The sequence below is a fragment of the Coregonus clupeaformis genome, chromosome 30 (genome assembly GCF_020615455.1).
Source record: "Coregonus clupeaformis isolate EN_2021a chromosome 30, ASM2061545v1, whole genome shotgun sequence".
NCBI classification, from domain to species: domain Eukaryota; kingdom Metazoa; phylum Chordata; class Actinopteri; order Salmoniformes; family Salmonidae; genus Coregonus; species Coregonus clupeaformis.
Window position 1 is genome coordinate 31,007,399 of NC_059221.1, and position 14,384 is coordinate 31,021,782.

General features: G+C 42.6%; 1 protein-coding gene across 4 annotated transcripts in view; it reads right to left on the reverse strand.

The window, feature by feature from the left end:
* Positions 1-14,384, reverse strand: part of LOC121545612 (protein kinase C and casein kinase substrate in neurons protein 1) — a 69,208-nt gene that overhangs the window by 33,212 nt on the left and 21,612 nt on the right. For 2 of the 4 annotated variants that reach the window (XM_041856290.1, XM_041856286.1), the window contains exon 2: positions 212-281. The exons of 1 other annotated variant lie outside the window; for it this stretch is intronic. The gene's annotated coding sequence lies outside the window, so the exon portion shown is untranslated. Of the gene's footprint in view, positions 1-211; positions 282-359; positions 380-14,384 lie in introns of those variants that run through there. One more of the 4 variants, XM_041856287.1, reaches the window with a different exon arrangement.

Here is a 14,384-nt window from a genome sequence, read left to right on the forward strand (position 1 = left end):
CGGGAGCGTTTACCTAGTTAAAGATTTATGACCCAGACGGCCATTAGAACAATGCTTCAGAGACCAAACTACACCCAACAAACAACATGTGGTTCCTTTGAGAAGCCTGATGACCACTGCTGTGCTATTGCAACCCCAAGTAAACAGACAATCATTGAGTCCTAAATCATACAAAGGCTAAGAGACAAAGAGGACAAGGTTGAAGACTCACCTTCTCCACTGGATGGGAATCAGGTTTCCATAAACCCTGGAGAGAGCTGCTGTCCTCTACAGGAGGTCACCTACACAGAGAGACAGGTTCAGGGAGACGTGTTGCAGACACCCTCTATTTTCTGCAGTCTTATTTGAATAAACCTGACCTGACCATGATTCAGCATGAGGGAAGATAAGATGGCAGTGAAGCACCTAGAAAAAAAAGCAGACCACCAAAGATGGGTGGTAACACTTTATTTTAAGGGTACATAAAACATTTATAAGGCATTTATAAACAGTTTGCTCACCATTTATTAATATTTACTCCCACATTTGTAAATCTTAGTAAACTAGTTATTCACACATGTATATATATTTCCTTAAATATCCTGTATTGTGTGCTTATTCTTTTACCAGGTACTGCTGGAAACTACACAGGTCACTCAAAACATATATAAAGTATTTATAAAGCATAAATTGCGCTCACTTTAGATTAGGGGCTGCAAAAATACTTCACTAATGATTACTAAATGGTTTATAAATGTGGGAGTAATGATTAATAAATGGTTAACACACACTTTATAAATGCCTTATAAATTTTTTATTACCGCACACCCAGAGCTGATTAGTGAAGATGCTGGAGGCAAAAGGCAAAACTGTAGAAACAGGAAAAAGTCTCTGCATACTTCGAGTCAGATGCAAATGTCTTTAATTGTGGCTGAGCATTCGGCCAGTCGACCTTAATCAGAGCATTTCTACACAAACAATAGTGGGACAGATAAGGCCACACAGTGAGCCAGAGATAATTACAGACACCTGTGGTAATCTAAAGTACAACTAAGGGCCACTATACTGTATGTCATAGTTTCAGATATAAATACCTATACTATATAGAACAGAACAGAATTTATTATAGATATATTTCTACTGGAACAGAACACAAATAAAGTGTTACCAGATGGGTCTATGGATCTGAGCCAATGACCAACTCTATAAGTCTCCAACACATTCAGTTCCCTGGAGTAAATTCAAATGGTTCCTAACACTGAGAGGCAATGTTTTCAAAGTGCCACTAAAGATCTTCAAGATGATTTCAGAAGCCAATAACAGTAATTTTGGTAGCTACAAGAGTCAGGCCATACCCTGCAATTGCTCCTCATTGACTGTGGAGCCATGAGCTACAAATCCTTTAAAAGGGTAACAGCCCATCAGACCCCCCTTTTGCCCTTCATGTTCCTCTCTAATGTGTGACTACATGTCTAGTCTGCTTACCTACATTTGGAGGACACAGTCTGTGTGTCTGACTCCCTTGCAGTAGCCTTCTGGGACAGGGAATTACAAGGCTGTAAAAACATGCAGGGTCTGCCTCTGATATCATGCCACTCCACATGCATCCCACACAGCCCCAGTGAGAGGGAACAGACTGTAGCGAGGATTCTCAGCAGCACAGTTTATCAAACATTTAAAGACACGTTGCCTCTGATCTAGGATGTCAGTAAGGGCATCACTACGACAACCCCATGTCCACACCCACAGGTTGCTCATGCCTCTTCCACTCTGAACTCAGAACACATGAAGGCAACATTACATTATGGGAACATACTGTATCTGGAACCTTTGAAGAGAAGCTAATGCCCACATACGCAAACAGATACAACTCAAATGCAAAACAGGTCAAATGGTGCCTTGAGACCTACACTACATGGCCAACAGTATGTGGACACCTGCTCGTCTAACATCTCATTTCTAAATCATGGGTATTAATATGGAGTTGGTCCCCCCTTTGCTGCTATAACAGCCTCCACTCTTCTAGGAAGGCTTTCCACTAGATGTTGGAACATTTCTGTGGGGACTTGTTCCATTCAGCCACAACAGCATTAGTGAGGTCGGGCACGGATGTTGGGCGATTAGGCCTGGCTCGCAGTCGGCATTCCAATTCATCCCAAAGGTGTTCGAGGGGATTGAGGTCAGGGCTCTGTGCAGGCCAGTCAAGTTCTTCCAAAACGATCTCGACAAACCATTTCTGTATGGACCTCGCTTTGTGCAAGGGGGCATTGTTATGCTGAAACAGGAAAGGGCCTTCCCCAAACTGTTGCCACAAAGTTGGAAGCACAGAATCGTCTAGAATGCCATTGTATGCTGTAGCATTAAGATTTCCCTTCACTGGAACTAAGGGGCTTAGCCTGAACCATGAAAAACAGCTCCAGACCATTATTCCTCCTCCAACAAACTTTACAGTTGGCACTATGCATTCGGGCAGATAGCGTTCTCCTGGCATCCTCCAAACCTAGATTCGTCCATCGAACCCAGATGGTGAAGTGTGATTGATCACTCCAGAGAAATGCGTTTCCACTGCTCCAGAGTCCAATGGCGGCGAGCTTTACATCACTCCAGCCGACACTTGGCATTGCGCATGGTGATCTTAGGCTTGTGTGTGGCTGCTCAGCCATGGAAACCCATTTCATGAAGCTCCAGACAAACAGTTATTGTGCTGACATTGCTTCCAGAGGCAGTTTGAAACTCGGTAGTGAGTGTTGTAACCAAGGACAGACGATTTTTATGCTCTACGCGCTTCAGCAGTCCCATTCTGTGAGCTTGCGTGGTCTACCACTTCGCGGCTGAGCTGTTGTTGCTCGTATATGTTTCTACTTCACAATAGCAGCCCTTACAGTTGACTGGGGCAGCTCTAGCAGGGCAGAAATTTGACGAACTTACTTGTTGGAAAGGTGGCATCCTATGACGGTGCCACGTTGAAAGTTAATGAGCTCTTCAGAACAGGCCATTCTACTGCCAATGTTTGTCTATGGAGATTGCATGGCTGTGTGCTCGATTTTATACATCTGCCAGCAATGGTTGTGGCTGAAATAGCCAAATCCACTAATTTGAAGGGGTGTCCACATAGTGTATGTTAATGAGGAATGAGGAATACACCACCTAGTGTTCAGAATGACATCTGAAAACACAACACTCAGTGGTTAACCAACCCTGATTGGTTACAGTATTACCACCATAGACATACAGTATGTCTTTATATACATCCTTGATTTCTATTTGTATTTGTATTTATTATGGAGCCCCATTAGCTGCTGCCAAGGCAGCAGCTACTCTTCCTGGGTTCCAGCAAAATTAAGGCAGTTATACATTTTAAAAACATTACAATGCATTCATAACAGATTTCACAATATATTAAGTGTGTGCCCTCAGGCCTCTTCTCTACTACCACATATCTATAACACAAAATCCATGTGTACATGTGTGTATAGTGCGTATGTTATCGTGTGTTTGTATGCATGTGTCTATGTTTGTGTTGCTTCACAGTTCCATAAGGTGTATTTCTATTTGTTTTTTAAATCTAATTTTACTGCTGCCATGAGTTACTTGATGTGGAATAGAGTTCCATGTAGTCATGGCTCTATGTAGTACTGTGTGCCTCCCATAGTCTGTTCTTGACTTGGGGACTGTGAAGAGACCTCTGGTGGCATGTCTTGTGGGGTATAAATGGGTGTCAGTAGTTCAAACAGACAGCTCGGTGCATTCAACATGTCAATACCGCTCACAAATACAAGTAGTGATGAAGTCAATCTCTCCTCTACTTTGAGCCAGGAGAGATTGACATGCATACTATTAATGTTAGTTCTCTGTGTACATCCAAGGGCCAGCCATGCTGCCCTGTTCTGAGCAAATTACTATTTTCCTAAGTCCCTCTTTGTGGCACCTGACCACACGACTGAACAGTAGTCCAGGTGCGACAAAACTAGTTCCTGTAGGACCTGCCTTGTTGATTGTGCTGTTAAGAATGTAGAGCAGCGCTTTATTATAGACAGACTTCTCCCCATCCTAGCTACTGTTGTATCAATATGTTTTGACCATGACAGTTTACAATCCAGGGCTACTCCAAGCAATTTAGTCTCCTTAACTTGCTCAATTTCCACATTATCCATTACCAGATTTAGTTGAGGTTTAAAGTTTAGGAAATGATTTGTCCCAAACACAATGCTTTTAGTTTTTGAAATATTTAGGACTAACTTATTCCTTGCCACCCATTCTGAAACTAACTGCAGCTCTTTGTTAAGTGTTGCTATCATTTCAGTCGCTGTTGTAGCTGATGTGTATAGTGTTGAGTCATTTGCATACATAGACACACTGGCTCAAAGCCAGTGGCATGTCGTTGGTAAAGATTGAAAAAAGTAAGGGGCCTAGACAGCTGCCCTGGGGAATTCCTGATTCTACCTGGATTGTGTTGGAGAGGCTTCCATTAACCGCTTCAGCCCGAGGTTCCCCATATCCGGGGTACTCCTCCCGCAATTGCAAACAATGACGTAGTACGGTTTTTAAACGTGTGAATACCTGAATGTTAAACACTACTGGAACGAGAAGCGTCTCAACTGTGAATCTAGCTAAACTGTTGTTGCCCAAATTAAATAATATTCAGACTCCAAGCAAATATATAAACATATAGCAAAACCAGTACTGTATTTTGAAACCGTGCATGCCCGTATATTCGTAGACAGATAACGTATTTTTCTCAACCTATCTACACAAACGATACACCATTGGAAAGCTGCTTCCTTCACAGATTACAACAGTGATAGCCGTGTTCCTCTATGACCAACACTCACTAAACTATTAATCAAAGAACGTCAATAACAAATGTCCATTTTTTTTATCACAACAACAAACTGCGTCTTACCTTTGTTGTTTTTGTTACCAAAAGTAGTGTCTGATCGAATAAAACCACTTGAAAAGATACTCTAGTGTCTCTCTCTCATTCCGAGTCGATTTCAATGAGTTTACATCGTTTTACATGGCCAACAATGTGTTTGAAGATTAAGTCAGTCGTTTTTTTCAATCACAAGAGGCACTGTTCTGTTGCCATCTTCTGGATATATGATGCAATCCGAGTGGCTTGAAATTGTGCTAATTTAATTCTACTGATCCAGAGCTTTCGATAGTGGGGTCACATGTCAAAATCGACCAACCGGTTGTTGAAATATCCAAGTGCGCACCTCATTGTATCATATTAGTTGACTTGCTGCATTACGAACGGTTACACAAAGTTTATAAAAATATGGCAGGCTCTAGTAACAAATATACAGTTACAGAGGCGTTATTAATTGTAACAGATGAAAGTTGGACTCCATGTATCCCCATTGACTCTGAATCGGACGATGAGGACCTGCTTAGACCGGACGAACCGGACCCCAACGACGATAATTAAGGTTATCGTGTCCAGGGCCCTACTCAAGCATCAGAAGAGTATGTAATCCCATTGTTATTTATTACTTCTAATACTACTATTACTCATTTATTGTATGAGTACAAAACATACATTCTAAAATATCTATTTGAGTAACTGAAGCTCAATGTAAGTTAGCGCTAGCTTAGCTTAGAGGCCCACACGCAAGTTTACTTACAATAGAATGCTATGTGTATTATTTATTGTCACTGAATTATCACTTTAGTCAACATTCTCATAGTTCTAACTATTTATTTTATATATCTGACTGTTTTGAGTCAGATTTGTCAATGAATGAATACAAGTGTGTTTTAGTCATGATTTTATTTTCTCTTTTGTCTTGTTTGTACAGTGAAGATGATTATAGGGGTGATGAGCCACAGCCAGAGCATCTGCCTCCTCAGCCACAGCTTTCCCTTCCTCAGGCAGAGCCTCCTCTTCCTCAGCCTGGCCGCTTGTCTAGACAACGCACTTCTGCTCCCCTCCCTCGGCCACGGTCTTCATCGGACACTGAGTCCCCTGTAAAGAGCCCTTAACCCAAAAGAAAAGGGAAAGCTTTCTCAAAGTCAGCGCATCCAAGTCAGCATGGTGGAGGTAGGCCTGCCACTCCAAGAGTCGGGGAGGAAGAAGAAGATAGGTGGCATAATAGAGAAGAGAATGATGAACGACCAGACCCAATCCGGTTTATGCCCACCAGAGTCCCAGGCCCCACGATCAACAGCACTGCGTCATGGTCTCCCCTTTCACTCTTTCAACTGTTTTGAAGAAGTTCAGGGAAAAGCTACTCACAGAAATGGTGAACTTTGCTAAACAGTCTGAACCACAACCTCCACCACGACCACCACCAATATCCTGCATGCCAGAATACTATGGTGATGATGCCAGCAAAGACAGGAAGAACTGTAGGAGATGTCTGGATGTTGGCATCCCCAAAGTGAAAACACCTGTGTACTGCAGGAAGTGCCAAGTCCCTTGTGCCTTACATCAAAGCGTAACTGTTTCAAGGATTGGCACGACAGCAAGTTTTATGGTAAAAAGGGTCTACATTTTGTGTGACAACCCACCCAAGGACACCATATCATTGTTTATAGTTTTGGGATGTGTGGACTTTTTGTTTTTAAATTTGTTGTTTATAGTTTCTAATATATCTGCTCAGTTTGGAGTCAAACTTTACCATTGTATGGTTTATTTTAATGGGAACACGTATAGAGGTCTGGGAGAACATTGGAAACAACATCAAAACAGTTGTATTTTGATGGAATGTACACATATAGTGATATGTTAGTGAAATTAAATGCCTTTTGCTGTCTGGTACCTGATAAAAGTCAAATGGCACTGATGGTGCCCAAATCTACCCAAATGTCTCCATTTGGTAATCCGCCTAAACATACTTCAACTAAAACCCCTACAACTTTGGTTTACTTTACTTTATTGGCATCAAACTTCACATAAGTACTCATCAGATATTGGGCTATGGTCCCAGTGTTTAGGGGCTGCAGCTGTATAAATCCAATACATTATTCCCTATAAAACCTGAAGTTACTTTCAGGCGGAATCAAAACCTCCCAATTTATGATGTGTTCTCTAGCTTCATTTACTCTGACACAGTAATACCCACATTAATTATTTTACTTCAAGATACATCTCACATGTGTTACCTTTCTTTTGCTACCAATATTATGTTTATAGCCCTTGTCGTTTTGGAGATATACTCTATTCAATTTGGGCATGCATTTTCGAGGCAGGCACTTTAGCCAGGTGCCTAGTGATTAAGAGGTTAAAGAACACCCTCTGTGTTCTGTTAGACAGGTAACTCTTTATCCACAATATAGCAGGGGGTGTAAAGCCATAACACATACGTTTTTCCAGCAACAGACTATGATCAATAATGTCAAACGGCGCACTGAAGTCTAACAAAACAGCCCCCACAATCTTTTTATCATCAATTTCTCTCAGCCAATCATCAGTAATTTGTGTCAGTGCTGTGCTTGTTGAATGTCCTTCCCTATAAGCATGCTGAAAGTCTGTTGTCAATTTGTTTACTGTAAAATAGCATTGTATCTGGTCAAACACAATTTTGCCCAAAACTTTACTAAGGGTTGGTAATAGGCTGATTGGTCGGCTATTTGAGCCAGTAAAGGGGGCTTTACTATTCTTAGGTAGGGGAATAACTTTTGCTTCCCTCCAGGCCTGAGGGCACACACTTTCTAGTAGGCTTAAATTGAAGATATGGCAAATAGTAGTGGCAATATCGTCCGCTATTATCCTCCGTAATTTTCCATCCAAGTTGTCAGACCCCGGTGGCTTGTCATTGTTGATCGACAATAATAGACCCCACTTCGAAATTTCAGAACACTATATTTTCTGTCCTAGATGGGTATTTAAGTTCTAGTCAAATCACCAAAAAAGAACAAGATTTTTTGGCTATTCAACATCCTAAAATTGCCTGGATTTTTTATTTAAAGACCCTTGCTCCTTTCGGTCTCAACGTAGACTTTGATTTGAAGCCATTGTTGTGATTTTGCCATTCATTGTAAATGTTGTGGGCCTATGTAGCCAAGTATCTATGATCATATGCTATCCATGTTTTTTGTATGTTGTTTTTATCTGTGAATTGGCCAATGCTATTAGGCCACACCCGGCCATGATTACAGACACCTGCGTGTGTCCTTTCACACTATATAAACTAGTGATTATTAGGATATTAAATTATTGTATCTGAGCTCCTAGAGTGTGCGGCTTTCCTTTTCTTTTTCTATAACAGCTTCCCACCATAATGGGCTTTAGGTGAGGCAGGTGAACCTGTAGCCATATTACTTCAACAGTATTTAAAATGTGATCCTCTCTAAGCTTTACAGGAATGTGGTTCTGAATACAGACCGCAACACCGCCCCCGTTAGCATTTCTGTCTTTTCTGTAAATGTTATAACATTGTATTGCTACCACTGTATCATCAAAGGTATTATCTAAGTGAGTATCAGAGATGGTCAGAATATGAATGTCATCTGTTACTAGCAAATTATTGATTTCATGAACCTTGTTTCTTAAGCTACATATGTTAACCTGGGCTATTTTTAACACGTTTCTGGGATGCTTGATTATTTTTCTTGCTTTACTGGGAAGCTTAGTAGAGGTAGACATACTCGGACATACAGGGTGAGCTGCACACAGTGGACTTCCTACTAGGGTACACCACCGCAGTGCTAACAGTATTGCTCTGGTTCATAGGCATATGAGTACTGCATACAATAGCTGTAGGATCAGCAGAGGCTTTTCTGGCAGTAAGAGGGACATAAATTAGGTTATTTACATTGTTTCTTCCAACGCCCCTAGGATAATGTACATTTGCTGAATCATTTTGACAACTCAGCGACATAATGGTAGGGATTAAATGAGCTGGACTTGGGTCATTGATACAGTGAGGGAAAAAAGTATTTGATCCCCTGCTTTGCCCACTGACAAAGAAATGATCAGTCTATAATTTTAATGGTAGGTTTATTTGAACAGTGAGAGAGAGAATAACAACAAAATAATCCAGAAAAACACATGTCAAAAATGTTATAAATTGATTTGCATTTTAATGACGGAAATAAGTATTTGACCCCCTCTCAATCACAAAGATTTCTGGCTCCCAGGTGTCTTTTATACAGGTAACGAGCTGAGATTAGGAGCACACTCTTAAAGGGAGTGCTCCTAATCTCAGTTTGTTACCTGTATAAAAGACACCTGTCCACAGAAGCAATCAATCAATCAGATTCCAAACTCTCCACCATGGCCAAGACCAGAGAGCTCTCCAAGGATGTCAGGGACAAGATTGTAGACCTACACAAGGATGGAATGGGCTACAAGACCATCGCCAAGCAGCTTGGTGAGAAGGTGACAACAGTTGGTGCGATTATTCGCAAATGGAAGAAACACAAAATAACTGTCAATCTCCCTCGGCCTGGGGCTCCATGCAAGATCTCTCCTTGTGGAGTTGCAATGATCATGAGAACGGTGAGGAATCAGCCCAGAACTACACAGGAGGATCTTGTCAATGATCTCAAGGCAGCTGGGACCATAGTCACCAAGAAAACGGGCGGCAGGTAGCTTAGTGGTTAAGAGCGTTGTGCCAGTAACCGAAAGGTCGCTGGTTCTAATCCCCGAGCCAACTAGGTGAAAAATCTGTCGATGTGCCCTTGAGCAAGGCACTTAACCCTAATTGCTCATGTAAGTCGCTCTGGATAAGAGCGTCTGCTAAATGACTAAAATATAAAAAAATATAAAATATAAAACAATTGGTAACACACTACGCCGTGAAGGACTGAAATCCTGCAGCGCCCGCAAGGTCCCCCTGCTCAAGAAAGCACATATACAGGCCCGTCTGAAGTTTGCCAATGAACATCTGAATGATTCAGAGGATAACTGGGTGAAAGTGTTGTGGTCAGATGAGACCAAAATCGAGCTCTTTGGCATCAACTCAACTCGCCGTGTTTGGAGGAAGAGGAATGCTGCCTATGACCCCAAGAACACCATCCCCACCGTCAAACATGGAGGTGGAAACATTATGCTTTGGGGGTGTTTTTCTGCTAAGGGGACAGGACAACTTCACCGCATCAAAGGGACGATGGACGGGGCCATGTACCGTCAAATCTTGGGTGAGAACCTCCTTCCCTCAGCCAGGGCATTGAAAATGGGTCATGGAGGGTATTCCAGCATGACAATGACCCAAAACACATGGCCAAGGCAACAAAGGAGTGGCTCAAGAAGAAGCACATTAAGGTCCTGGAGTGGCCTAGCCAGTCTCCAGACCTTAATCCCATAGAAAATCTGTGGAGGGAGCTGAAGGTTCGAGTTGCCAAACGTCAGCCTCGAAACCTTAATGACTTGGAGAAGATCTGCAAAGAGGAGTGGGACAAAATCCCTCATGAGATGTGTGCAAACCTGGTGGCCAACTACAAGAAACGTCTGACCTCTGTGATTGCCAACAAGGGTTTTTCCACCAAGTACTAAGTCATGTTTTGCAGAGGGGTCAAATACTTATTTCCCTCATTAAAATGCTAATCAATTTATAACATTTTTGACATGCGTTTTTCTGAAAGTTTTTTTTTTTTTTTGTGTCTCTCACTGTTCAAATAAACCTGCCATTAAAATTATAGACTGATCATGTCTTTGTCAGTGGGCAAACGTACAAAATCAGCAGGGGATCAAATACTTTTTTCCCTCACTGTAAGTCATTGTCTCAACGCAGCCTCATAATGCTGTGAAATGATCCAGGAACCCAAATGATTTGGGTGGATCCCATCCTCCTTATAATGCATTGAAATAAATAAACAAATCCAAGCTAAGAGAAAACATAGATCTATGTGATTGTTGAATGTGACAAACAGGCCATGTAGTCCACCATTTTGGGAAGCCCACAGCCACGACGTGTATGACACACGCTGTCAGTCCAGTCCATTCCTGCAGGCTGGGGCTGAAGCAGAGTGAAATTCATACAGTGGGGAAAAAAAGTATTTAGTCAGCCACCAATTGTGCAAGTTCTCCCACTTAAAAAGATGAGAGAGGCCTGTAATTTTCATCATAGGTACACGTCAACTATGACAGACAAAAAGAGATTTTTTTTCCAGAAAATCACATTGTAGGATTTTTAATGAATTTATTTGCAAATTATGGTGGAAAATAAGTATTTGGTCAATAACAAAAGTTTCTCAATACTTTGTTATATACCCTTTGTTGGCAATGACACAGGTCAAACGTTTTCTGTAAGTCTTCACAAGGTTTTCACACACTGTTGCTGGTATTTTGACCCATTCCTCCATGCAGATCTCCTCTAGAGCAGTGATGTTTTGGGGCTGTCGCTGGGCAACACAGACTTTCAACTCCCTCCAAAGATTTTCTATGGGTTTGAGATCTGGAGACTGGCTAGGCCACTCCAGGACCTTGAAATGCTTCTTACGAAGCCACTCCTTCGTTGCCCGGGCGGTGTGTTTGGGATCATTGTCATGCTGAAAGACCCAGCCACGTTTCATCTTCAATGCCCTTGCTGATGGAAGGAGGTCTTCACTCAAAATATCACGATACATGGCCCCATTCATTCTTTCCTTTACACGGATCAGTCGTCCTGGTCCCTTTGCAGAAAAACAGCCCCAAAGCATGATGTTTCCACCCCCATGCTTCACAGTAGGTATGGTGTTCTTTGGATGCAACTCAGCATTCTTTGTCCTCCAAACACGACGAGTTGAGTTTTTACCAAGAAGTTATATTTTGGTTTCATCTGACCATATGACATTCTCCCAATCCTCTTCTGGATCATCCAAATGCACTCTAGCAAACTTCAGACGGGCCTGGACATGTACTGGCTTAAGCAGGGGGGACACGTCTGGCACTGCAGGATTTGAGTCCCTGGCGGCGTAGTGTGTTACTGATGGTAGGCTTTGTTACTTTGGTCCCAGCTCTCTGCAGGTCATTCACTAGGTTCCCCCGTGTGGTTCTGGGATTTTTGCTCACCGTTCTGGTGATCATTTTGACCCCACGGGGTGAGATCTTGCGTGGAGCCCCAGATCGAGGGAGATTATCAGTGGTCTTGTATGTCTTCCATTTCCAAATAATTGCTCCCACAGTTGATTTCTTCAAACCAAGCTGCTTACCTATTGCAGATTCAGTCTTCCCAGCCTGGTGCAGGTCTACAATTTTGTTTCTGGTGTCCTTTGACAGCTCTTTGGTCTTGGCCATAGTGGAGTTTGGAGTGTGACTGTTTGAGGTTGTGGACAGGTGTCTTTTATACTGATAACAAGTTCAAACAGGTGCCATTAATACAGGTAACGAGTGGAGGACAGATGAGCCACTTGAAGAAGAAGTTACAGGTCTGTGAGAGCCAGAAATCTTGCTTGTTTGTAGGTGACCAAATACTTATTTTCCACCATAATTTGCAAATAAATTCATAAAAAATCCTACAATGTGATTTTCTGGATTTTTTTTCTCAATTTGTCTGTCATAGTTGACGTGTACCTATGATGAAAATTACAGGCCTCTCTCATCTTTTTAAGTGGGAGAACTTGCACAATTGGTGGCTGACTAAATACTTTTTTTCCCCACTGTACATTACATGTTATGGTCACATTGCACACAGGGTGCTTGATAATATTAGCCTCATTCCCATTTCCCTATATCCAAGGTGTGCTTACTATTGTGAGGCACTAACTGAAGCACAACATTCAACCCTCACATGTCATAAAAGACAAATCACCAGTGGTTCCTTATCATTTTCACAATGGCAAATGATCATGTTAAAATAAAATGCCAGATGTTGTGAAAAATATAAAAGTTTGTCTTGAGCACAGACATGCGAATAATGATATGTTTCTATAGGTTACCTATTGGTGAAGGCCTTCACCCAATAAAGAGAGGTATCACATTATTACTTCCTTCCTTTTTTCCCTGCAGCCTGAAGAGATAAGACAGCCAGGCTGTCCTTCAGACTCACTGTTATCACATTCCCTCCTTTCCCTCATCCACTTTCACAGGTGTCAGACACCACCGCCTTCTCTGAGAACATGAGAACACCAGGTTTGTGCCCGCAGACAGTCACAGCAGCACCAACCGACTATTCACTCTCTCGAGGGCACCCCTTGGACCCGCACCCCCCAATAGCCTCTCTCTTGGTAACACTAACACATAAGGTCATGTCCACACACATTATATTTATTGTGAGACCATTGTGAGAAAAATTAGAGCTGTAACAAGAGAGAGAGACTCATTAACAGCATGCCTTGGCAACAGATTTCCTATTCTGATTAAAAGACAAAGAAAAAATAAACAATTGTATTCAATAAGAAAATCTACAATTTAACCTAGGAGGTGTCATAAAGTAACTGCACAATTCAGCTGTTTCATTTTTGGAACTTGCATCTTGGATTATTACAGAGGCAGGTGAGGCAAGGACGCCTGTGAGTGGAAATAAGTCATGACAAGTGTGGAGGCAAATACACTGCTCAAAAAAATAAAGGGAACACTTAAACAACACAATGTAACTCCAAGTCAAAAGTCAATCACACTTCTGTGAAATCAAACTGTCCACTTAGGAAGCAACACTGATTAACAATAAATTTCACATGCTGTTGTGCAAATGGAATAGACAACAGGTGGAAATTATAGGCAATTAGCAAGACACCCCCAATAAAGGACTGGTTTTGCAGGTGGTGACCACAGACCACTTCTCAGTTCCTATGCTTCCTGGCTGATGTTTTGGTCACTTTTGAATGCTGGCGGTGCTTTCACTCTAGTGGTAGCATGAGACGGAGTCTACAACCCACACAAGTGGCTCAGGTAGTGCAGCTCATCCAGGATGGCAAATCAATGCGAGCTGTGGCAAGAAGGTTTGCTGTGTCTGTCAGCGTAGTGTCCAGAGCATGGAGGCGCTACCAGGAGACAGGCCAGTACATCAGGAGACGTGGAGGAGGCCGTAGGAGGGCAACAACCCAGCAGCAGGACTGCTACCTCCGCCTTTGTGCAAGGAGGAGCAGGAGGAGCACTGCCAGAGCCCTGCAAAATGACCTCCAGCAGGCCACAAATGTGCATGTGTCTGCTCAAATGGTCAGAAACAGACTCTGTGAGGGTGGTATGAGGGCCCGACGTCCACAGGTGGGGGTTGTGCTTACAGCCCATCACCGTGCAGGACGTTTGGTATTTGCCAGAGAACACCAATATTGGCAAATTCGCCACTGGCGCCCTGTGCTCTTCACAGATGAAAGCAGGTTCACACTGAGCACATGTGACAGACGTGACAGAGTCTGGAAACGCCGTGGAGAACGTTCTGCTGCCTGCAACATCCTCCAGCATGACTGGTTTGGCGGTGGGTCGGTCATGGTGTGAGGTGGCATTTCTTTGGGGGGCCGCACAGCCCTCCATGTGCTCGCCAGAGGTAGCCTGACTGCCATTAGGTACCGAGATGAGATCCTCAGACCCCTTGTGAGAC